Consider the following 26,788-nt stretch of genomic DNA (forward strand, 5'->3'; position numbering starts at 1 on the left):
GCATACACAGGAAGTTTGACAATTTTCATCAGTTTGCTAAATTATAGTTCATTTGCTGATTCATTTAACTATGACGGTATAAAATCATGAACCAAAAATTCCAAAGCCACAAAAATGCAATATGTAGGAAGCTAATCTCTTTCTTACAGTTCTCACTGCAGTGTATATTACAATGGATGGCCTAGATGGAGCAGTGGAAAGTCAAAGTTCTGCCAGTCAAAAGCTCTGTTTGTATACCTATAGTCGTGGGTAACTTTATTACCTCCTGAGGCAGTCTCGTGGACACTTCTGATTTTACAAGTTTATTCCTAATATTGAACCTAAAACGTCCTTTAGCTTGGGGTCAGAAAGCATAAGTTTAATCTCACAATTTTTAACTAAAGGAGTTCATTAGAATTGTGCCATAACCTTAATGAGGAAATTAAGGAAAGAAGCAGAGGGGAAAACATGAAAATTCTTAACCCAGTCTTATTTCAATGAAATGGTATATGTAGCAACAACCCCTTGGAAATGTCTGTGAACTTCAAGAAATTCTAAAGTGAGGCAGTCTAAATAAATATGCCAGAGAGAATAAATTCTCAAAGGGAAAAGGCAGAGGAAGAGCAACCTAAAGTCTCTAGATAGGTGAAGAGTGGGGAAGAGCAATCCAGTAGCTATCATTTACGGAACACTTTTTACACAGCACTCTAGATCTTTATATGACTCATCCAATTTTGACAACAACTCTAGAAATAGGTGCTATCACATATACTTCTACCTTATATGCAGAGACTGACATTTAAACGAGCTCACTTGTTCATCATAGGTCACACAGACTAAGTGCTAAAGTGCTAAAACCAATCCTGGTTTTTAATTTAAGAGGTCATGATTTAGCCATTAGGAGTTCTAGTCCTGGCTGTGTGACTTACTAATTATGTCACCTATGGTAAATCAATTCTTTTCTCTCACTGGTTCCTTTTCTTCTCCTTCTGAGGAATTTTAAGACTGTGGAGGGCTATCAACATGTAAGACTATGAGGTCATAGTTCAGATACAAGTCCACACTTCACTGGTACAAGTCAGGTCTGAATGGCCTCATCCTTATCCCTTTTATTTCAACAGATGTGCTGCCTCAAAGGACAGAAATACCTCTCACTCACAGCTGTCAGAGTTCTTTTTCATACACTTTACTAGTTTATTCCCACAAACAATCCTATCAGGCGAAATGGCAATGACAGGATTAGAAGTTGGGTGACAGTTTTAAAAAAGCCAGCATGAGCACGACTGGGGTGAGGGGACCAAGATGAACTCCTTTAGTTAAAAAGGACCCCTGGGTTTCCAGTGTAGGAGAATGGGTGTTTAGGTGTCATTAACAGAGAAAGAGACAACAAATTGAGGGAGAGATGGTCAATTTGGTTTTGAACATGCGTCTAAAGGAATGATCCAACTTCTACAAGAGAAATGTATAAAAAGCAATTGGAAATGTGAATCTCTGATTTTTGTAAACTTTTTATTTTTAGTTTTTAATTTTTTTCCATTTTAAAATATATTTTATTATTGATAGTATTACAGATACCTCCCATTCCCCCCACCTCCCAGGTCTTCACTGCCCTATTGCCTGTGTCCATGGGCTACGCATGTAAGTTCTTTCGTTTATCTCTTCTCATCCCTCCAACCCCATGTCGAGGTATGTCAGTCTGTTCCATGCCCCGCTGCTTTGGGTCTTATTTTGTTGGTTAAGTCATTTTGTTCATTAGATTCCACAAATAAGTGAGATTATATGATATTTGTCTTCCTCAGTGCATAATATTTTCCAGGTCCATCCATGCTGTCTCAAATGGTAGGAGATCCCTTTTTTACAGCTGCATAGTATTCCATAGTGTAAATGTCCTACAGCTGTTTGTAAAATTTAAAGTCACTAAACCCTAAAGAATGGCTCAAAGAATGGCTTGAACACAGTCCTGCTTTGCTGTCTCATTTCTGTGCCTGTCCAGAAACACACAAAGCTGCCTCCAAGTCTGACCCAACTCACCAAGCTAAATTTTCCCAACTATCTGCTGGCTGAAGAAGAGAGGAAGTTTGTAATGAGAGGCAATAGATCAGCTGTTGCCAACCTTTCAGACCTCACGGACCATCAGTGGTCCGCGGACCACTGGTTGGCAACCGCTGCAATAGATCATACTAGACTAAGATTTTGAGTACAAAGACCTTATGTTCACAAGTTGACTCTGCCACTCCCTAATAATATAAAACTGGGCCAGTCACTTAGCCTCCCTACCCACATCCCAGGCTGATATGAATGAGATGATTATAAGTAAGAAAAGTGCATATGGAAGCACACATCACTACCACAACAAATCTAAATGGCAACAAACACCAGAATATCAGGTATAAAGGCAACTAGAATGGGAATGTAAGTAGGGAGGACTAGGTGTTGGAAGTACATAATGGGTGATAATAGAAATAATGACTCAGGGATTAGCTTCCTGAACTTGTATAGCACACATGTGTAATTCTTTAATGGCATCCTGCATTTCCCACTTATATTTTTTCATGTTCACATTGCATCACTTGCACTAACCTGTAAGTCCCTTGAAGATAAAATCTGTATCTGTTTCATGCCTCTGTATATTTTAAATAATAAATGTATATTTATTGAATAAATGGAAGAAAATTCAGGGAGGATGTTAGTGCAGTGGTGACCACTATTTCTAGAATCTCATTACATAAAGCAATATTCTAATCTTTTTAGCTGGTACAAAGTATATACAAATAATATTTTTATAATGATGTTATAATTTATCAGTTATACAGGAAAGTATAAATAATACTGGATCACCATAAATGATTCCTAATTAGCCATGGGGAAAAAAATCCATGTTTACTGCAGTGCTCATGCTCAATACCCACTTATCCCCAGATTAGGTAAACTGTTGATATTCCATGTCTGGCTGAGCATGTAAAGGAAACAGTCTTATGTAACCCCAGAGAATCAAATGGGCAGCTAAGTTATACCAGGTTCAATGGCACGATTATGTAGATTGGTTTGAGGAAGTCAACAAATCCTTTTTTTAAATTGATTTCAGAGAGGGGGAGGAATAAGATAGAAACATCGATGAAAGAGAATCATCGATTGGCTGCACCCTACCTGGGCATGTTCCCTGACCAAATGGAACTGTGACCTCCTATAGGTCAACGCTCAACCACTGAGCCACACAAGCTGGACAAACTATAAAACTGGACAAAACACTGTCAAAAACTAGGACCTGTCTTCAACCAGAATAAGGCAGGTCTTGGAAACCAGTGGCTTTGCTGATACTGCCAGAGGGGACTCATATGATATAGAGCATTATTAGTTCAAGTGGTAAGTAAATAGGACTGGTTGGCTCTGCTAGCCTGGGGTTGTAATTTGCAGGGGGTGGTGGTGGTTGGGGGCAATGGATGATAGACTATTTGGAGATTTAATAGGGAGTTTGGTGAGGTGAAAAAGTGGTAAGAAGGCTTAATAAACTCTTCATATAATCCAGGTAATTGACAGCCATGTGTCTGTGCAGCAGAGACAGGAGCAGGCCCAAGCCACCCACACATCCTTGGCCGGTAGAACCTATGTATATGTTTGGAGGGAGTGAGAGAACCTGGCAGAAAGCAAAAGCCTAGGAAGCCTAAACAGTGACCTGAGTTTTTAATGCATTCCCCAAACCACACACATATCCATCAGCTGAATGGAAGGCATACTGTCTTGAGCTATTTGAACACAATTTCTGACTGACATTTGGCTACACACAAATGTATACAAACACAGTTACCCCTAGAAAACTAGGCAAGCTAAGCAGAAACATCAGTGGTTTGCACGTTGTGGGGGAAGATGTCACAGACTTAGCCCAGGCCAGCTACTACACAAACAAAAAACAACAACTGCCCAGGTGCTATGATATATTATATAAAAGTATCCAATATCTAACAAAAAAATTAAGAGACATGCAATAAAACAAAACAAAACAAAAAAAAGTGTGGCCCATACTCAGGCAGTAAAAAAAGGCAGTCAGTAAAAATGTCTTGGAGAGTCCTCAGATATTACATTTAACAAAGACTTCAGAGCAGCTATTAAAATGTGTTTAAAAAAGAAAAGGAAATAATCAGGAACTATGCAGGGTCTGAGATTTTACTTTATGTGTTAACATGACAGTTATTACTATGGGTACTGGCAAAGGCACAAGTCTTCGGCAGAGACAAAGAACTTTATTACTCAGGGCAATGGCAGCAGCCAGTGCCTCTTGTTTGTTTTGTGAGTTCTCCGTGCCCCCAAGTCCCATGAAGGCCATGCAAAGACCCAGGATGGATGCTTACACATGCAGTAGGTTGTTACAGGGGAAGGACTCTGGACTTGAGGGATTTACCACTTTTATAGCAAGGGAAAGCAACCCCTTCTACCCCTAAAGAAGGGGCCTGCTGTGGATATCTCACTTAATTCTGCTGTGGTCAGAAACGGACTTTGTATAGTTTCAGTCTTTTTAAGTTTTTTTTTTTTTTCATTTTTTTTATTTCGTTTTTTTTTTCTTTTTTTTTTTTATTATTAGTTAAGGTATTACAAATGTGTCCTCATCCCCCCCATTAACCCCCAACCTCCCCCCCACACACAAACTCATGCTCCCATCCCCCCGTTGTCCAGTTTATTAAGACTTGTCTTGTGTGCCATCTTATGGCCTATCCTGGAGATGGTTCCATACAATATGTGCATGAAAAGAATCTATACCTGTAGCTGTTGGGTGGAGATTCTATAATGTCAGTTAGGTCAAGCCGGTTGACAAGAGTTGTTCAAGTCATTGATACTCTTAACTTTTTCTAAGTGTTTTAGCAGTTTTTAAGAGTGGGATGTTAATATCTCCAACTATTATCACTGAATTGTATATTTCTTCTTTGGATATAACAAGTATACATGCATATGCATTTAACAACAGAAATCTGGGAAAATCCCAAATATTTGGAAATCAAACAATCCACACCTGAATAACCCAAGGTCAAAGAAGAAATCACAAGAAAAAACTTTAAAATATTTTAATTGAATGAAAATACAACATATTAAAAATTATGAGATGTACCTAAATCTGTGCTTACAGGGAAATTTAAATACCTTTATCAGAAGAGAAGTCTCACATATATTACCTAAGCTCATATTTTATCAAAGAGTATTTCTTAAGTGTTCTCATACACACAGAAAAAGGTAATTGTGAAGTAAAGGGCTGTTAATTAACTTGATTGTATGAATCCTTTCACAATGTATATATACATCAAATCATCATGTGTCTAATTTAAATATATTACCATTTATGTGTCAATTATGCCTCAATTAAGCTGGGGAAAAATTTAAATTTTAGCCAAGTTATTAAAAAAATATACGAGACTGACTAAAAATTAAGAGAAGACATAAGTTACAAAATTCAAGAATCAAAGAGGAGACAATATTACCAACCATATATTAAAAAATTATAAGGGAATATTATAAACAAATTTATGCCAATAAATTAGACAACTTAGAGGAAACAAAAACTTTCTCAGAAAGACAAAATAAATGTACTCAAGAAGAAACAGAAATCTGTTCAAAACTATTAATATATAGAGAAATTTAATTACTAAGAAAAACGTTCCCATAAAGAAAAGTCTAAGCCCAGATGGCTTCATTGGTGAATGGCTTTCAAATATTTTTAAAAAGAAATAATACTAATCCTTCACAATTCTTTCAGAAAATAGAGGAAAAACACTTCCAACTCATTCTGTGAGGCCAGTATTACTTTGTAATAAAAGCCAGACAGATATTGTAAGAAAAGAAAACTAAAAATCAATATCCATCATCAACATAGACACAAAATCCTTAACATAGTATTAGCAAACCATATTTGGTAACATGTTAAAAGGCTTATACACCACAATCAAATAGATCTTCCCATAGGAATTCAAGACTAGTTGAACATCCAAAAATCAATGTAAAACTACACATTAAGAGAAAAAAAAAGCAACTACTGATCATCTCAATAGATGCAAAAAAAGCATCTGACAAAAACCAAATACCTATTTATGATTAAAAACTTAATAAACTAGGAATAGAAGTAAAAAAACATCTACAGTGAACATTATACCTAATGCTTTTCCCCTAAGGTTAGAAACAAGACAAGGAAATTAACTCTTGTTTCTTATATTAAGCATTGTACTGGAAGTTCTAGCCAGTGCAAGAAGGCAGGAAAAAGAGAGTGATAAAGATTAAAAAAGAGAGAAGCAGCACTGTTTTTATTTGTAGATGACACAGTTATCTGTGTAGAAAATCCTAGTGAATGTACAGGGGGAGAAAAAAACACCTAAAACTAAAAAATAAGTTTAGCAAGGCCATATGGTACAAGGTCAATATACAAAAACCAACTGTATTTCTATATATTAGGAATAAAAAATCCAAAAATGAGATTACAATAGCATCAAAAAAGAATAAAATACTTACAAATAAATCTAACAAAAGAAGTGTAAGATTTGTACTCTGAAAACTATAATACATTGCTGAGAGAAATTAAAGAACATCTACATAAAAATCTAAATAAATAAATGTTCCCGGATTAGAAGACAATGACTACTAAGATGACAAGCTCCTCTTAAATAGGAAAACAAAAGACCTAAATAGCCAAAACAATTCTGAAAAAGAAGAAAAGAGTTACATTACCCAATTTCAAAGCTTACTATAAAGCTCCAGTAATCAAGACAGTCTAAGATTGGCATATGATAGGCATACAGATCAATGGAAGATAAAAGTCTAGAAATAAATTCCTATGTTTATGGTTAACTGGTTTTTGGCCAAAGTGTCAAGAAATTTCAATGTGTGAAGAACAGTTTTTTTAACAACTGGTGCTGGTACAACTATGTATCCATATGCAAAGTAATGAACTTAGGTCCTCACTTAACACCACCCACAAAAATAAACTCAAATGGCACACAAACTTAATGGAAGGAAGTACAGGAGAAAGTCTTTGTGCCTTGGGTTAGAACAGTATTCTTACACATGACAACAAATGCAAAAGATGTAAAAGAAAAAACTGATACACTGAATTATATTCAAAATAAAACTTATGCATTTAACTTACATGCATATATGCATAACCCATGGACACAGACAATAGTGCTGTGAAGACCTGGGGAGGGGGCAGGAGTGCGGTGGAGGGGGTCATAAGGGTGGGGGGGGAAGGGACATCTGTAATACGTTCAACAATAAAGACATATTAAGGAATAAATAACAGCAAATTTAAAAAAATAACAAAAACCAAAAAGACTTACACGTTTTAAGAAAAATGCAACTAATTGACAAGTCAAACCACAGACTAGTAGAAAATATTTCCAAATTATCCTAAATAATAAAGAGGTAATAAGCAAATTGACCATCACTCCAACACACAAGATGGCCACCCCCATGTGTGCACAAGATGGCCCCCACAAAATGACCAGCAGAGGAGGGCAGCTGGGGGTGACCAGGCTGGCAGAGGAGGGCAGTCAGGGGGACCAGGCCTGTAGAGGAGGGTAGTTGGGAGGGACAAGGCCTGCAGGGGAGGGCAGTTGGGGGTGAACAGGTCGGCAGGGGAGGGCAGTTGGAGGCGATCGGGCCAGCAGGGGCAATCAGGCAGGCAGGCAGGCAAGCGGTTGGGCGCCAGCTGTACCAGATTGTGAAAGGGATGTCCCAGATTGGAGAGGGTGCAGGCTGGGCTGAGGGACAACCCCCCCCTCCCCAACCCCCATGCATGAATTTTGTGCACCAGGCGTCTAGTATATCTGATAAATGACTTGAATATATAGACTATATATTCAAAACCAGAATATGTAATTAACTTTTATAAATCAATAAAGCAAAATACTCAATTTAAAAATGGGCAAGACTTAAACAGTCAGTCATTTCACCAAAGAAAACAAACAAATAGCTAATAAACACATGAAAATGTGCTCAACATCATTAGTCATTAGGGAAATGTGAGTTAAAACTATAGGGAGCCCGGCCAGTGTGGCTCAGTGGCTGAGCATTGACCTATGAACCAGTAGGTCATGGTTTGATTCCTGTCAGGGCACATGCCCAGGTTGCAGCTTGATCTCCAGTGTGAGGTGTGCAGGAGGCAGTCAATCAATGATTCTCTCTCTCCTTTCCTCTCTGAAATCAATAAAAACAAACAAATAAATAAACTACAGAGATACCACGACATACCTTCTAGAATGGTTATAGTCAAGTAGGATACACAATATTAAGTGTTAGTAAGGATGTGGGAAACTGAAATATTGGTGGGAATGTATTAAGTCTTTCAACTGATGAACATATACTAACACTGATTCTTGCTGAACTCATTTACTTATTTGCCAGAGGAAAACAGCATTTATTCTACACTGATAAAGGGAAAACTCTTTACAGTAGAATGACAACTAATTAATACACAAAAAATGATGTAGTTAGAAAGCTACAGTTTTGTAAACATCACAGTAAAAATGTTTTTCAGATAAGAATCATCAAAGAGTGCTAATCTAGGTGGGGCAGGTTTGATGAGAAATAGAATATCAACATGGTCTCAAAAATTTCTCCTCACAAATTAACCACTAACTGCAAAGGAAAAACAATAATTACACAGTGACTGGCCACATCTGTCCTAAGTGATCAGAGTGAACATTACCAATAAGGCACAAAAGGATGTTCTGTGAGTCCTGGATGCGACATCACTCATAGTATTTCAACCCACACTACATAACTTGAATTTAAACATAAAGAAATATTGGGAAAGGCCAAAGTAAAGGATGTTCTATGCTTTAACTGCCCTATATTCTTCAAATACATTAATACTAGAAAAGACAAAGAGAGGCTAAAGAGTCATGATAAAGTAACACATGATCCTGAACTAGAAACTGTAATAAACAAACAAACAAACAATTGAACAACAAATGAAACTGGAAAAGGGACTGTAGATGAGAGTACTGTTATCAATGCTAAGTTCCTGAATTTGATAATTGTACCTATTATGCTTGTTCTTATGAAGTACAGATATAGTATTAAAGGGTAAAGTGTATGATGTCTGCAGTATACTCTCAAATGGGTCAAGAAAAAAATACATAAAAAGAGATAGAGAGAAAATGATAAAGCAAATATGAGAAACATTTTAAAAAGTCAAAGTGCAGAACAATGTATATATTTCTTCTTTTAAAAATCCTTAAAACAAAAACACATGTGTGTATGCAGATATATATTTCTAGGATACTAAAATTACCTGTACTCCCCAGCTAAGGAAACTTGGAGCTAAAAATATTAGGTGGTTGGCATGAGGCTAAAAAGAGTTAAGTCTCTCTTTTCTCAACCTTCAGTTCTACTCCACAGGGGTGTGTGTGTGTGTGTTGGGGGGGGGGGGGGGAGGAGACATTATTAATAGCTTTCAGATGTTTTCTATGTATATACCCAAACTTCTGCATATATAGTATATATGATTCTTACATCATTTTGATGGCTACATATTCTAATAATGTACTGAATAAGTGTTCTATTGATATTTAAGTTGTTTCTAATATATATTTGAATATAGTCTGAGATTTTAAAAAATACCTTATTTCATCACTTTACCGTTTACTTTAAAACTATGTTTGCCTTTAACTCTATCATCTTATTTAATGTTATAGTTTCTGTTTATTATGCCTTCTTTTAAAAAATATTTTATGTTCATGTTTTGTTTTGGGATTTGCCTTTTCATCTAATAGTCTATTGAATATACGGCAGTCATATTATTACTTCAATAATATGAAGATTTATAATACTTGTATCCTGATCTCAGGTTTAATACTAACAAAGGAGGCCACTTGCGGCATAAATATGAAATGTGAGTTGTGCAAGTCCAGATCTCAGTTAGTACCTGAGAAATGTACTTTTCCCAAAGTTGGATGACCCAACTTTTGTTTGTTAATCCTCACCTGAGGATATATTTTTTCCCATTGATTTTTAGAGAGAGTGGGAGGGGGAGAGATGGAAACATCGATGTGAGAAAGACACATCGATTGGTTGCCTCCCACACAAGCCCCAACAGAGCCAGGGCTGGGACCAAGCTAGAATCAAGCCTGCAACTGAGATAGTGCCCTTGATTGGAATTGAACCCTTGGCCCTTCAATCTACAGGGCTGGTGCTCTATCCACTTAGCCAAACTGGCTAGGGTGGCCAACCCAACTTTTAATGTATCTGGGCCACTCTCTAACTGGTTTCCTTTTGTTGATTTTAACTAAAGGTCCCAAATTGATTAAAGTATGAGAAGATACTTCCTGCCTTCACAGCTATTGCTATTTATTATATTTTACATTATCCTTGTGATTTTTCTAGGTATTAATAACTACATATCTGTTGTTCAAAATACCCGAGCTTAAAAAAATAGATCAACCTATCTGAAGTTTTCACAAAATTAAACTGTCCAGAAATTACTTACAAATGCAATTAGTCATCAAAGGACCCAAGGCATAAGTGAATTATACAGCTCTCTAGGCCAAATGTAGTAAAAGTCTTTGTTTCTTAAAAAAAAAAAAATGATTTTAATTATATTAGTTATGCTGGTTTCTTTCCCTTCTGATACTTGAGTTCACTCCTCAAAATAAAAGATTTGATCATATCATTCCCTAAAACTACCTACAGAATAAAGTCTAAACCCCTCTGCACAGTGTTGAAGATCCTCCACAGACTGGTACCATCAAGCTTTCCAGTCTTATTTCTAGGACATGCTGTGCCCTAGGTTTGCCTGGTTACTGAACAAAAATGGACCTTTTGGGTTCTGTACCAATGTTCACACAGCTATTATGTTTAGAGCAATAAAGACCAAGTAAATCTTACCCAAGTCAAAGGCAACTCAGAAGTCAGAAAAGGTATAACACTTTCAAAGTCTTAACATCAAAAACACTGTTAGCTTTGACCTGCTGCTCAAACACTTGGCAGGGCTTCACACTGGCGCTTTCACGGAAACCTCAAGACCTCAACAGGCTCTGAGTGGGACTAACTGAAGTCATTCATGCAAGATCCTGAAGAGGGATTGCTTCTCCTTTATGTTACTTGAGCAAATCATCAGTGGTATTCTTCATTTTTCTAAAAAATCACTTTCAAAATTCAGCTACACTGTGGTTGATGGCTCCAGTTTTAATGATACATTAGACTAGTGACTGATAAAGTGTCACCTTTAGTATTTTATAATCATGTGTTTAACCTTTTCTAGGTAGAGATTATTAATTTCTGTGCTGGGCATGCTGCCCTTGGTTAAGTGGATCCAATTATCTTAATTTGACACCCACTTAGTAGGCACATTTAAGTTTTCTTTTGAAATACTAATTGTATTCCCTTTTCATAATCTTTCTTTGAAAATCAGTTTTAAAATTTCTTTCAAAATCTTCTGAATTCTTTCGAAGGGTAAGAAAGTGTGTTGGGGAAAAGTCTATCCTTCCATGCTTTATGTGAGGGAATTTACTAAACTGGTACTTCCCAGGAACTCTCACAGCAGCTCTAAACATAAAAGCCATGTGAACAAAAGGACAATTCCAAAAAGCACTTCTTTTGGGAGATGTTAACAGCTGAGAGAGAGAGAGAGAGAGAGAGAGAGAGAGAGAGAGAGAGAGAGAGAGAGAGAGCGCGCGCGCCAGTCCTTGCACCAACTGGCCACCAACTGCAACTTTTCTGTGGATCAGCCTGGTGGCATATTGGACCTGACCCCCTGATCCACACCCACCTCCAGGAGAAGTTGTCACCCCCCTACATCTCCTCTCAAGAGTTAACCCAGAATGTAGGCCAAATGTTCAAACAGTTCAACAAGCTGACGGAGGACAAGGCAAATGTGCAATCAATCATTGGCCTGCAGTGCTTCTTTGAGACTCAAATGAGGCCTTTAGTGACACCAAGTTCTCGCTGAGTTGGTGGAGCCCCCACCACTGCCTGGTGCTGGCCTGAGCTTCCAGGAACTGTCCAGTGGCCCTGGTGATGGTCCCTGAAGCTGGGCCCCAGAGTCAGCTCAGCCTGGGTGTGTCCTATCACCCTCCCTGCTCTTCCCCTCTGCTGATCTGCTTCCCACTCCTTGGTAGCCCCATTTCCCAGCCCCTCACAATACAGTTTTTACTTCTGTGGATTTAATAAAAACTTCACAAGTTCAAAAAAAAAAAAAAGAAAAGAAAGAAAGAGAGAGAGAGAGAGAGAGAGAGAGAGAGAGAGAGAGAGAATAATCCTATTTGGCAGATTGTGGAGATCTGCCATGCTTATTAGCATGTTAAAGACTCTGGACAATTCTACAGGAGAAAAACCTGCTGAGTTTGTTAACCTAGCATTTCTCATTCTTAATTAATCATGCAATCTCTTTATCCCCAAACTGAATCCAGTTTGGGCAATCCTGCACTAAAAGATACCTGAGATAGTGTCTAGCAGAGAGCTCCTTTAAAGAACCTCTGCCTGAAAACCTCCAGTCACTGCTCAACTACTTCTGTAAGCAGTCTATTTCATATTTGATTTTAAAATCCAAATGTAATAAGCTTGTTATAAAAGTAACTTATACAATACAGAAGTATATAAAGGAAAAGGACTAAAGTTCCACTTTTCATCATTTCCAAAATACCACTGTTAAGTTTGGTGTACATTCTTCCAAATATTTTCCTTTTCAATGATGCACTTATATATACACATAGATATAAGAATGGAGTGATACCAAACATGTTGCTTTGAAAACTGTTGAATTATGTATTAATGTCTTTAAGAGTTTCCTTGTCAATGTGTATAAACAAACCTCATTATTCCTAATTGCTGCATACTACTCCATTATGCAACTATATCACAATTTATTTAATCATTCCCTTATTATTACTTACATTTAGACTGTTTTCCTCATTTATTTATTTTGGCTACTACAGGCATTGGTTCTGGAAACTTCCCTATACAAGTGCCTTTGTGCATGCACATGTGTAAATATTTCTGTAAGATGTAGTCTTAAAAGTGAAAATGCTGAGCCAAAGGATTGTGTATCTGAAAGCTTAAGAGATGATGCAAAATAATCTAAAAGGCTACTTTGGCCTCAATTTTAGGACACAGGGCCAATACATTCTGTGTTCACCATTTTATAAATACTAGCAGACAATAGCGGACAAGAAATAGGAATTTAGACAAAGCTAAGAGATATCTGTAATTCCAACCCAAAATATATGAAAAAATGTGGACAGAAGAAAAGCAAATTAATTAATGGAGCAGAGACAATCTAAGTGCCTCAAAAGGGACAGAAAGATGAGACTCAAACCAACTGACCATGAGAAACTGGCAGCACTTCAGGAGACAGGGATGATATGGTCAAGGTGGTGTTTTCCAGATCTCTCCATTGTAAAATTACGGTAGTGGAAATAGAAGCTATTAACCTCCACCTCACCACTGGACATGGGAGATTTACACTCAGGAGAAATTAAGTCAGGCAGGTTCTGGGCTCAGAGGTGACCAACAGGGAGGGATTAAAACCACATACTAAAATATAAAACTCCTGCCCTGGCCAGGTGGTTCCACTGGTTGAAAAGTCATCCAATACTCCTGTGGGTTCAATCCCTGGTCAGGGTGCATATGGGAGGCAACCAATTAATGTTTCTTTCTCATATCAATGTTTCTCTCTCTATTTCTTTCTCTCTCTCTCTCTCTCTCTCTCTCTCTCTCTCTCTCTATATATATATATATATATATATATATTTATATATATGTAAAATTGAGCTATCAGCTGTGGCAGTGTATATATATATATATATATATATATATATATATACACTGCCACAGCTGATAGCTCAATTTTGAAAATCAAGTGTATTTTAGATAAACACTACCTTTATAATGATTGAAAGTGTATGTATACATATTTTGGGACACCCTATATATGAAACTCCTGATCTCCCTCCTCAACGAGTTCCAGAAGACTGGCAACCAGGTTTTCTATTTCTATCACTAGGCAGAAAATTGAAGCATCCCTGTCTGGATAAACTAAACAGAAGCAGAGAAGACTTACAAATATTGCTATCTAGTTAGGTCCTAGCAATAATAAAAAAGATTAACTACCTAAATTGTTCTATAATAAAAACTGAGTAGTTAAAAAGCTTCACCTGCAAAATTTAAGAAAGACAAGATATCTGCACAGCTTCAAGGTGTATCTCCTAAAATACTACTTACAAAGAGAAAAATCCTAACTTTACAACAAAGAAATCTGAAAGATACCACCATAATCATGTGATCAAGTTGACATTACCAAATAATAATACATTAATATCACCCCTGATATAGATGTGTTGAAAATGGCGTATGGGCTTGGCCAGCATGGCTCAGTGGTTGAGTGTGTCAACCTATGAACCAGAGGTCACGGTTCTATTCTGGGTTAGAGTACATGCCCGGGTTGCAGCTCGATCCCTGGTAGAAGGTGTGCAGGAAGCACCTAATCAATGATTCTCTCACATAATTGACATTTCTATTTCTCTCTCTCCCTTACTCTCTAAAATCAATAAAAATATTTTTTTACAATGAATGAATGAATGAATGAATGCAATGTGGGAACCAAAACCAGATCCTAGGCAAACAAAAGGACGTTAGTGGAAAAACTGGTGAAATCAGAATAAAGTTAGGAGTTTATAGTTAGTTAGGAGTTTATAGTTAATTGACATCAATTACTTAGTTTTGCTTACTGTATCACAGTTATATAAGATGTTAACATTACAATGAAGTTGGGTGAAGAGTATTCTACAGGAATTCTATGCACTATTTTTGTAACACTCGATTAATTCTAAAATTATTTCAAATTAAAGTTTTTTCAAAGGCCCATCCTATAAACAGAGCTTTCAATACTTTTTAAACAGCACATTCTTAATTGCCAGACTACTTTCAAGTATTTGAGCGCAGTTCTCTTCTTTTGATAAAATTTTCCACTTCTTTCTTCTGTTTCCTTTATAATATAGTTTCAAAACCTTTCTATAAACTCTTAAAACGAAGTGGCTAAAACATACATAATGATGCTTAAAAAAAAACACAAAAAAAAACCTCACCCAAGGATATGTTTCCATTGACCTTAGAGAGAGAGAGAAACATCTATGTGAGAGAGAAACATTGATCGGTGGCTTCCCACACGTGCCCAGATCGGGGATTGAACCAGCAACCTGGGTATGTGCCCTGACTGGGAATTGAAACCGTGACCCTTTGATGCACAGGATGACGCTCCACTGAGTCACACTGGCCAGGCTCATAAAAATGCTATTAATATTAGTCATTATAATCAAGATTAAAATAGTTAATGGCATCTCTATCACATTAAAGAGACATACTGAGCTAGAAATAATCCATAGGTTATCAATTTCTCACATATAACACTGTTGAAAATTAATTATATCCAGTTTGTAAAGAGTTATCTGATAAGAATGTTCTACTTTTGAAGAGCTGTGATAACAGTGATTATATCAGCATTAATTAATGTGAACCAAGGCAAACCAAGATGGCAGCGTAGGTAAACTTTGGTACTCACCACCTCCCACAACCACATCAAAATTACAACTAAAGTACAGAACAACCATCATTCAGAATCACTGAAATCTCGCTGAATGGAAGTCCTACAACTAGAGAAGTAAAGAATAAACCACACTGAGACAGGTAGGAGGGGCGGAGGCATGGAATAGGCTGGTCTAATAGCTATGTGTGGAGGGTTTTTTTTCATTGGGAGGGATATCGCCACTGCAGAGGACTTCAGTGAGTAGCAAGGGGTCCTAACCCCATACCAGACCTCCAACCCAAGGTTCCAGAGCTAGGAAGAGAAGCCCCCATAACTTCAGGCTATAAAAACCAGTGGTGATTGTGGCTGAGCGGCATGGAGGCTGCTGGACTCCCAGGCAGTACTTCTTAAAGGACTGGCACACAGATATACACGGACTTGCTCCCTCTGAGCTCCAGCTCTGGGTCTGTGGGTTGAGGGGACCCAGGGACTTACAGAAAGGAAGCAGATTGTCACTGGCATCAGGGCTGGAACTCGGGGATGGCTTTTTCCCATACAGGGGTGCTCGCAGGGGTCATTGTTCCTATGCTGAGACCTCCCCACTGCAGAGATGATTGGCAGCCATATCTGTTTCCATCAGCCTGGCTCATACTATTCCCTCTGCCCTGGTTATTCCCTGATACCCCGCCAACATTGAACTTGCAGCCCCACCCAAGCTGTTTTCAGGGCTTTTTCATATGAAAGGCCTGTCCTGGCTTAGGCCTTAGAGTTAGACTTTCTTAAAATTTCTCAAAGCAGCAGCAGCTGAACTCAGTGTGACCCATACTATCAATAAGAGGCCCAACACCAACACCTGTAGCAACCTGCTTCACAGCTTGGCCTCATCTGGGCATTTCTAAGCCAAACACAAGTAGCACCTTCTGCAGATCTCTCTGTAGCTCCTGCTAGGTGGCCCCAGGCAGTGGCTGACTTTGCACCTCCTGGAAAGCCCAAGTCAGTGCACCTAGTGGACAGCTTCAGACCACACCAGATTACAACTCTACACATCCACAAGCAATACACTCAAGGGGAAGACTCAGTGAGCACCGAAGTGGCACTGAAGCAAGTCCTGCTCCACAGGGATGTCTCTGGCATAGCAGCTTTTCCACTATAGTCACAGCTGGTCCTCACAGTTAACTGGCCTGGAGGCCAATTCCTCCCAGTGACACCAGCAAGAATCAAAGCTCAACTACAACAAAACTGTGCACAGAGCCCACACAGGGGCACACCTAGAGTGCTCGGCTTTGGTGACTGGGGAGTCTGAGCCACCGGGCCCTAAAGGACACCTACTGCACAAAGCCACTCTACCAATTCCAGGAGACATAGCAGCTCTACAATTTCCTCAAGAAAACAGAATAGTTTCTATGTCATTTTATAAAGAAAGCATTATCCTATTATCAAAACCAGACAGACATTACCAGCAAATCAAAATATCTCATGAACACAGATATAAAGATCCTTAAGAAAACGTTAGCAAATGGCTGAATAAATGAATAAATGAATAAATGAGGGAGAACATATAAATCTCCCATGCAGAAGAATCCTAAAGTTTGTGTAGATACCCTGTCCATAAGGAGGTGGATTCTAACTCCTAGCTCTTTAAGTGTGGGTGTGTGCAGTGACTGCCAAAGTGTACAGTATGGAAAAGGAAAAAAAGGATGCTACTGCAGAGACGCCTGAGAAGCACTACCTCAGCGAGGTAACCAGGGTCAACATTCACAGTGATTAGTCATGTTGATAAATATATACTCTTAGTATGATGCAATGAGAATGGAAATCCTCCTCCAAAAGAATCCATATTCCCAGTACAATCATGAGAAAAATATCAGACAAATCTTAAATGGAGAACATTCTAAAAAATACATAACCAGTGCCAAGGTCATCCAAAACAAGGAGTCTGAGAAACTGCCACAGCCAAGAGGAGCCTAATGAGCTGTAATAACTAAATGTAATGTGGTATTCTGGATAGTATCCTGGAACAGAAAAAGGACATTGAATTAAAAACTAAGGAAATCTGGCCCTGGCTGGCATGGCTAAGTGGTTAGAGCATTGGCCCACCCACTGAAGGGTCATAGGTTCAATTACTGGTCAAGGGTACATACCTGGTTTGTAGGTTCAATCCCCGGCCCTGGTTGGGGCGGGAGCGAGAGGCAACTAATCAATGTGTTTCTCTCACATCGATGTTTCTGTCTCTCTCTCTCTCTCTCTCTCTCTCTCTCTCTCTCTGTTTCTCTCTCTCTCCTTCTCTCCTTCCCTCCCTCCCTCCCTCTCTGCCTCCTTCTCCCCTCCTTCCACTCTCTCTAAAAATAAATGGAAAAAATATCCTCTAGTGAGGATTAACAAAAAAGTAAAAGTAATAAAATAAATAAAAACTAAAGAAATCTGAATACAGAATGGACTTTAGTTAATAAAAAAATTAATGTTATTTAATTAACTGTTACAAATGTGTCATACTAATAGGTGTTAACAATATTAACAATAATCCCCTCTGTAGCTATCTTCATAACTTTTCCATAAGTCTAAAACTTCTAAAACCAAATGCTTACTTAAAAGATGGCCAAAAAAGCAAATTGGACCCAAATAAAGGTAAAATTAGTGGACTAGAAAGGTATTTTGCCAGAACAAAACACTCAAAGACAAGAAGTAGCATGTAAAGGAAAAGTCAAATCTATACTAATAAAAGCCTAAGTGGTCCTCGCACCCTTGCGTGACACCGCCACAAGATGGCTGCATGCACAGTGGAGGCGGGGCCCGGTGGCCGCTCCGCGTGGTGAGGCCTGGGGGTCCCACAGCTCCGCGCAGCATGGAGGAGGCCGGTCCTGGCATCTCTGCTGCCTCGCACGGAGGAAGCAGGTTGCGGCAGGGGAGGGCAGTTGTAGGCGATTGGGCCGGCAGGGGAGGGTGGTTGTGGCCGATTGGGCCGGCAGTGGAGGGTGGTTGTGGCCGATTGGGCCGGCAGGGGAGCAGTTAGGCATGAATCAGGCTGGCAGGGGAGAAGTTAGGGGGCTATCAGGCTGGCAGGCAGGCAAGCGGTTAGGAGCCAGCAGTCCTGAATTGTGAGAGGGATCCCAGATTGGAGAGGGTGCCAGCCTGGCTGAGGGACACCCCCCCCCCCCCGCACAAATTTTGTGCACCGGGCCTCTAGTAAGAGATAACAGAACAAGGAGCAAGAGCAATACATAACATCATAAAATTTGGCTGGACCTAAACAGATGTACATCTCTTTTTTAAGGGACTATTCCATAAACAAACAAACAAACAAACAAACAAACTAATCCATGCTGGACAATATGAATTGGGATGGAGAAAGAAAGAAACCCATACCATAAAACAGCAAAATTGAAAGATAAAAGTTCTAAAAGCTTACAGAGAATAAAATAGGCATTATCTATAATAACAGTTCATTATCTATAAATGAACAAGTAAAAGATTTCTAAAAGTATGCTAAAAGATAATAAAACTTTCTATGAGAGCAAATAAAATATTTTCAGATATGCAGTCTTGAAAATTTACTTCTCATACAATCTTTCTCAGAAATTTACGATAAGGCATACTCTAGCAAAATAAATTAAAAACAACAGTCCAAGAAAATAGAAATTATAGTCTGAAGAATATGCTTGAGGGAAGGCACAGTATACAAGAAGTATACTAATGTGATAGCATGTTAAAATTCTTCGGTGAGGGGAAAGAGATCATGATTGACCTTAAGTGCTGCTGGGAAAAAAAATGGCTAAGTACAAGTCAAAATTTTAAGGGTAACCTCATGATAAAAATTAAGGTGGGTTAGCAGGACTCATAAGGACATAAAGACAGTAAGTGTAAAGCTGTCCATAGTTGATGACCCTAAAACAAAAGGACATCAAAAGCTTGAAAATAAAAGAGCACAAAATATTTATCAGGCAATGCTATTAAAAAGAAAGCAGATATAGTAATGCCAATATTAGACAAAATATAATTGAGGACAACAAGATTTAATCAGGGCAAAACAATGTTTCTTGCTAAGATAAATACCATGTTTTATTCTAAGGGACACTTTTTCACATTTTTATGTCTCTGAAATCAGGATGCATTTTATAATCTAAGGCATCTTAGATCTGATGAAACCTAGTAATCCACCAGGAAAATAAATGATTCCTAATGCATTAACAACATAGCTTCTGAAAATAGAAAGCAATAATAGAAACACAAGAATTGAACAAATCTATACTCATACCTTTCTTAAAAATATTTTTTTCTTAGAAATTGGCAGATTAAGTAAACAAAAATTAGGTAAGGCTCAAAAGGATTTTATGAACACAATTAACAAGTTTGATCTAATAGATATTTATAAGCAATTAATATCCAGCAAACATAATACCCATAGAACTGACGCCAAAATATGGGTCATGAATTATATTACAAAAATAATTTCAAATTCCAATGAATTTAGAAACGTGGTTATCTGCTTACAGTAAGGAAACAGTAGGATTGACGAGCATGAGAAAATAATTAACATAATTAACATGGAGGGAAGGGAGAGGGAGTAGATTAGAAAAACCTAATAGGATTTTCCAGCAGTCTGAGGACCAACTGAAGTTGGAGCTTACAAATTTAGTATGGGTTGTGAGAGAATAATATACTCCAAAATGAAATAACTTAAAGCTATTCAAATACCTGAAATGTCCATCAGCACAGCTGCTGAACAGCTAGGAGACTGGTTAGGGGCACAATGCAATGTGAACATAAACTCACAAAAGTAGTTTGCCAAGGCTATGTGTTCTGAGTGTTCAAACAACTTCAGAACAAGGGAGTAAGAGTTCTAGTCAATGGCCCCACAGACTTTATAGAATTCCTCTTCCTAGAACGAAGTCCCAAAGATAGAGAAGAACTAATCTGGTAACAGAGGAATGCGCTCTATTGGAGAGTTTTAGTGGGTATGTATTCTGATAAGCAGTGAACTGCTGGTTTAAACTAATGACTTACATAAACAATTGAAGGAAGTTATAAAATAAAATGAACACAAAATACTCCTCCCATTCTGGCGGGCAGGAGAGATGTTTCGCTTTTAAGGAAGTCATCTGACATTTTCCTGATATCAAAAGCACGAATTTAAAAAGGTGTGCCAGATGCTAATGACGCACCTACCACAACAGTAAGCCCAGAAAAAAAGATAGCCTTCTCTCCTTTGATCCTAAATCAAAATGATGTCTCCTCAGTAAGATTCCAACCACCCAAGGGAAAGGAAAGACAAAATGTGTAAAGGTATATCTGCTCATTACCCATTTAGACCAATAAAAAGGGAAAACTTTGTTCCAATGTGCTTAATGACTTACACTAACTCTAATAATAACCAATTTTCAATGACAAAGTCAAGAGATAAACAGCATTAACATTTTTTTAAGATTCAGATTCAGAAGTCCAAATTCTAGCAACTTTTATTTCCTCGAATCATGTAAAAAGTAACAGGATTCAAATAGTACCTAACCCAGAACTTTAACAAAATTATTTTACAAGAAACCACAATTACTCAAATTTGTGAAGGAGTGTAAAATGAAGAGGAACTCTAAAAATCAGAAGAACATCATCACAACTGGAATCCAGCTAAAAAGGCTCTCATATCTTGTTATCATTTTTGGTCTACAATATTCAGGTAACACTGTACAAGAGCAAACTCAAGAGAGAAATTCTGGTAGTAAACAAAGGTTGCTTTTTAAAATACCCATACTACTAAAATATTAGAACATACATAGTAGCTATGAGGCAGTAGCAGCATTTAAATGCTTATACTTTAGAAAAACATTTCTCAAATTGTGTCTCACATTTTACTACACTTCTTATTTTGGTGATCTCTTAAGTGGGCATTAATTGGAAGATATTCTCAATGCCAACAGCATAACCTAAAATGAAAATCACACTGATCCAGAATTGAAACTATATAAAATCAAGTTTATAAACAGCCAGATTGTCAGTGATGTCTTTCAGACCCAAATGATATTCTGCCAACTATGACATTATTGCATAATTTAGCATCTTTTAAAGATAGCCACCAATTAAAAGATGTTGAGACATACTATCTTCCTTCTGGTGTTTTAGCACTGCATAATGGATTCTTTCTTTATAACAAAATAATGGCATCAAATTCAAATTCAAGCTTGCTCTCTGATAATCTCTAAATCAATCTTTGTGTCCAGGAAAGTCATTTGCAGAATTTCTATTTAACTGCTAAACATAAAAAATGATAATTGAGGCACTAAGTTATTACCTGGATCTCACATGTCCTGGTCTTATGATTCATGACTTTTGGCAAAGATGAAATGTTAAAGAAACTAATCATACTTTGATTATCTTTCTACCTCTCCAGAGCTATTTAAAATCAGAGCAGTCATTATAGCACAACTCAACAGTAATGGAGACAAAGTTTCTTAACCTAAGTAGACTAAGATCATAACCTTAGACTTACACAGAGAATCCTATTTCTATTTGGTGTAAAATTTCAAACTTTTCCTTTCCCTTAAGTGCTCCAAAACTCACAAATCTTATTCCACCTTCCTTTGTAGGAACATCTACCTGACATTTAATAAATACTTAACATGTATGAGCCACTGAGGGATAAAAAATTCTCTTTTCACTGTCACCACTTAGTTAAGTGTCTTAAACATCACATCTGATTTGTACAAAGTTCTAATGAGTATCACAGATTCCATATTTTCTTCTCTGAACCCACTAAACACAGCTCCTCTTAAAGTGCTACTTACTTCTTCCTGTACTTAAAAATTCATAATTATGCTGAGACAACAGACATAAACTAGGACTGTCTCAGGCACACTAGATGCATGGTCATCCTTATAAAGCAAGCATGTCAAACTTGCGGCCAGCAGGCCACATGCAAAAGGCATATGGTCTGCCGGCCGCAGAGTTTGACATGCTTGTTATAAAGAGATACATCTGGCCAACCTTGTTAATAAGTATAACCACAATAGACTTAAAAAGACTGAACTTTAAGAGTATAAATTATCTTTGTCTTCAAAACATTTAACTTGCTAAAGTGGTAAAGTTAATTTTAACACTGAAAACCCAGGTTATTAGTCCTGACTTTGATGCTAACTAGTGATATAGGGCAAGTGACTGAACTGAGTGAGTCTCCAGTTCAGCTAGACTAGATGCTCAGATCTCTAAAGTCCATTCTAACTCGACTCTCTTTGATTTTACATTCTCTTTCCCAATGGCCTACATAGTAGGGTCTCTGATAGGTGAATCTTGATTTACCTGTTGGTTTAACAAAAGCAATTTGCTTTTACTATCTGAATAAACTACACCTGTGTTAGCATTTATATCACACTAGAGGCATGGTGTACAAATTCATGCATGGGTGGGGTCCCTTGGCCTGGCCGGTGATTGGGACCAATAGGGGCGATCGGGGCCGTCTGGCCCAGTCCTGATAGAGGCCGATTGGGATGGCTGCCTGGGGGAGGGACCATGGGAGGTTGGCCGTGGGAGTGCACTGACCACCAGGGGGCAGCTCCTGCATTGAGTGTCTGCCCCCTGGTGGTCAGTGAGCATCATAGTGACCAGTCGACCGGTCACTTAGGCTTTTATATATATAGATGATTCATCTTCCAGGAAAAAAAAAATGCTATAATAGCTGGCATTTGGAGATAGTTGCCAAATACTCTTTAACAACCTATTTTTTCTTCCATAGCATTTTGTTTCAAAAAAAAAAAAAATTTCAAGAAGTTTTAAACCACACTGAACAAAGTAAAAATCACTATGTTTAGACCTGGTTGTTATATTTCTAACAGATAATTTTTATTTGGCTTTTCAAAAATTTTATAATACATTGTTTGTCTTTTCCCCATCTTCAGACTTTTCAATCCACTTCTCAGACATAAACACAATTAACAAATTATTGTGCAGTTTTATAAAGTTCTCTTTCCTATATAAGCATATCTACATTTATAGCCTTCTTTCTCACCTTTTCCACAATAAAATCAGACTACACATACTTTCTACAACTTGCTTAATTAATAAGTTAGATATTTTTCCATATCTACCATATTCACCTTACACAGATCTACCTTATTTTTTTTACAGCTAAGTAGTCTTCCATGTATTTAATCAACCTGCTTATTAGTTGTACTGATTGCACTGTTTCCAGATTTAAGCCAGTCTAACATACATAAACCTCTCACTACAGACATATCTACAAAATACTGTTTAGTAAATTCACAGGAAAATATAATTTCACTTCTGCAAAAAAACGTGTATATATAAATAAGTGTATATGTATTTGTAAGCATAAAATACACACAGAGGCTTCTTCTAATGTTCTGGCCTCAACTTATACATCCCATCAGAAAGGCCCTCTCTATGTATACTATTTAAAGTAACTTTCAATATACCCTCAATAATTCTTTACCAGAGCATTCTTTTTATTTCCTTTAAGTAGACACAGAGCTATAATTATGTTGCTTATTTATTTACTTGCTTAATGTCTATCTCGGCTAACAGAACATAAGCACTATGAGGGGCAGAGAATCATTGTCTGTTTGTTGGCTATTTCATCCAACCACTTAACACAATGAATATAGAATTTTATATAGCATACAGAATTTTGCTCAACAAATATATACTAAATGAATAATTACATAGGCAATGTCTATTAACAAAGGTTACCTCCTGAAATTAAGATTAGGGAAAGGGTTAAAAGGTACATTTACTTTTATTTGTCAACTAGAGGCCTGGTGCACAAAATTTGTGCACGTGAGGGTACCCCTCAGCCCGGCCTGCGCCCTCTTGCAGTCTGGGAGCCCACAGGGAGTGGGCCTAAGCTGTCAGTCAGACATCCTTAGTGCTGCTGCGGAGGCGGGGGAGGCTCCCGCCACCACTGCTGTGCTCACCAACCGTGAGCCCAGCTTTTGGCTGAGCGGCGCTCCCCCTGTGGGAGCGCCCTGACCACCAGGAAGCATCTCCTGCACTAAACGTCTGCCCCCTGGTGGTCAGTGCACATCATAGCAACCAGTTGTTCTGCCGTTTGGTTGATTTGCATATTAGCCTTTTATATAATAAAAGTGTAATATCAAATCAACTGAACTAAACAGGAGAATGACCATCCAGATAACCTTTTAGATGACCTGCTGACGACCACACTATGTCATGCACTGGCACCAGGCCAGCTAAGGTGAGTGCGATGCAACTGGTCGGGATTTAGGAGACTCTGCCATGGCCCACAATCACCCCACAGAGAGAGGCCCAGGCTACCCTCTGCCTGGTGATCTATCTCAGAGCCTAGGCTGGGTGGGCAGGGCCTCTCTCTGCATGGCAATCAATCACGGAGCATCAGCCAGGTGAGCAGAGCTGTGATCAATCACCTCAATGAGGGAGGCCCAGGCTACCCGACCAGCTATGCTGTGGTGGGTGGGCAGGGCCTCCCTCTGCTGGACAATTGATCTGGGGGCCCTGTGATTGATTGCCCCACAGAGGGAGGCCCAGGCCACTGGCCAGTGATGTTGTGGTGGGTGGGCAGGGCCGGCCTGCAATCGCGCCATAGAGGGAGGCCCAGGCCAGCCAACCGATTGCACCCCATGTCTGTCACCCTCAGAGAGAGGCAACTGGTGGCGGGGGTGGGAGGCAGCACCGCACAGATGGAAAGCAGTGGCAGCGGCAGGGTGGGGCCAGCTGCTGGCAACCGGGGGAAGGAAAGCCCCAATAGGCCCTGATCCCCGGCCAGGCCTAGGGACCCTACCCAAGGGGTCCCAGTTTGCAAGAGGGCGCAGGCCGGGCTGAGGGACATTGCCCACCCCCCACCCACCCCCACCCCCTGTGCATGAATTTTGTGCACAGGAACTCTAGTATTATAATAAATGTTATTAAAATTGAGGCATATAAACATTCAAGATAAACTTATTTAAAATAAGGTTTTTAAAAAATACAAAAGAAAGCATGCACACAAAGTTACTGAATCACTAATTCAAACATTGTAGTTTTGATTAGAATTTGCAGGATTTTACTGTATTATAAAACATTATACATTCTTATTTGTGACAATGAAAATGTGTTACATTTATTTAAAACCATTTTAGTGCAAGTTTAGTTTTAACCAGACCACTATTTCAGATGCTTTGCAATCTGGTCATATAAGATTTTTTCTTGTTTTGCAAATTTAAATGATGTAACTAAATATTAAATGGGTTTTTGTTGGCTACTGAAAAAAAATCCTTAAACCTTGTTTCATGAAGTTAAACTTTTATCTTCATTTTAATTTAGTTTAATGCTGACTACTGAATTCCCACTAAGTAGCTTTGCCTTTGCACATTTTTTCAAATTACTATTACCTTAAAGTTACAGAGTACTTAAAATTTACAAAATGCTTAATATATATTATTCTATTTGCCCCTCAGAGGTATGCTGTGCAGAGACTATTGTTTATACCTAACAGATAAAGAAATGGATGCTCAAAGAGACTGGTTTGGGACATGAAGCCAATACTTCAGATTTTTCATTTTATTTTTTTGCTGTTGTTGTTAATCCTCACCCAAGGATATTTTTTCCATTGATTTTTTTAGAGAGAGTGGAAGGAAGGGGAAGAGAAGGGGGCTGAGAGAGAGAGAGAGAGAGAGAGAGACATTGATATGAGGGAGACACATCAATTGGCTGCCTCCCATACCCGCCCCAACCTGGGACCGGGGATCAAGCCTGCAACCTGGTACATGCCCTTGACTGGAATCAAGCTCATGACCTTTCAGTCCATAGGCTGAGAAATCTGGCTAGAGTCAATACTTCAGATTTTTAACACAAGGTTTGTTTCAGTATATACATTGTAGCAGGTAACAAAATTATTAAAGGCAACATTGCAATCTTTCAGCAAATAAAATATCTACTTATTTCAATACCTAGACAGAAAAGGTATTCTGAAATGTTTCTTATATTTAATGCATATATTTCTAAAACAACTTCATTTAATAGAGTACTTGCATGGTAAGAAACCTAAGAGATCATTTAATTCCTTCGTTTTATATAAAATAAAAATCACAGAATTTCCAATCACTCAGCAAGACAATGGCAGTCAAGAACTAACTACAACACTGGCATTGTCATTAGATGCACTTTTAATATTAGAAAGTTCCCGGACATGGAATTCATCATTAAGAAGTCAAATTTCATCACAGTTGTCTAACGCTAAACTTTTCTTGAAGTTGTTATTACTGCTATAAAAAAGCAAAACAAATTATTGGATTTATCCTTTGATTAAAATCAACACCAACTATCACATATCTGGTGCTTCAGATTTAAAATATTCCA

The 26,788-nt window shown here is 38.2% G+C and overlaps 1 protein-coding gene across 1 annotated transcript in view; it reads right to left on the bottom strand.

Moving 5' to 3' along the window:
* The window catches only part of NEO1 (neogenin 1), a gene marked incomplete at its 5' end in the record, with an annotated part of 191,045 nt that overhangs the window by 75,158 nt on the left and 89,099 nt on the right, over positions 1–26,788 (bottom strand). The gene's annotated exons all lie outside the window — the stretch shown is intronic.

The sequence above is a fragment of the Myotis nattereri genome (genome assembly GCF_964212035.1).
Source record: "Myotis nattereri genome assembly, chromosome: 1".
Lineage (NCBI taxonomy): Eukaryota > Metazoa > Chordata > Mammalia > Chiroptera > Vespertilionidae > Myotis > Myotis nattereri.